Here is a 606-nt window from a genome sequence, read left to right as displayed (position 1 = left end):
CCATGGAAGAATATGTTCATGTAACTTTTGATGAAACCAATCATGTATTAAAAGATGTGATATCCTATGATGCAGATGACTTGTCAAGTTCCCCTGCTAAAAATAATTCTATTGTTGATATTACAACCGAACCTAAATAATTGAGAGTTAATGACAATTTATCTTCTCAAGAAGAGCATATTCGCTCAGATCTACCAAAAGAATGGAGAACCCATCGAAATCATCCTATTGACAACATCATCAGTGATATAAGTAAAGGTATAACTACTCGTAGAATGCTTGATGCTTGTCTAAACATGGCATTCGTCTCTTAGATAGAACCCTCTAAGATTGATGATGCAATCGAGGATGAACACTTGATTCATGCTATGCAAGAAGAATTAAACCAGTTTGACAGGAATGAAGTTTGGGAACTTGTTCCTAGACCGAAAAATAGGCATGTAATTAGAACTCGTTGGGTCTTTAGAAATAAATCTGATGAAAATGATGTTATCGTTAGAAATAAAGCTAGACTAGTAGCCCAAGGATACAATCAGGAAGAAGGTATAGACTTTGATGAAACCTTCGCTCTAGTTGCTAGACTTGAAGCTATTAGACTATTACTTG

Source organism: Lupinus angustifolius, chromosome LG03 (genome assembly GCF_001865875.1).
Source record: "Lupinus angustifolius cultivar Tanjil chromosome LG03, LupAngTanjil_v1.0, whole genome shotgun sequence".
NCBI lineage: Eukaryota > Viridiplantae > Streptophyta > Magnoliopsida > Fabales > Fabaceae > Lupinus > Lupinus angustifolius.
Note: the sequence above shows the minus strand (reverse complement) of the source record.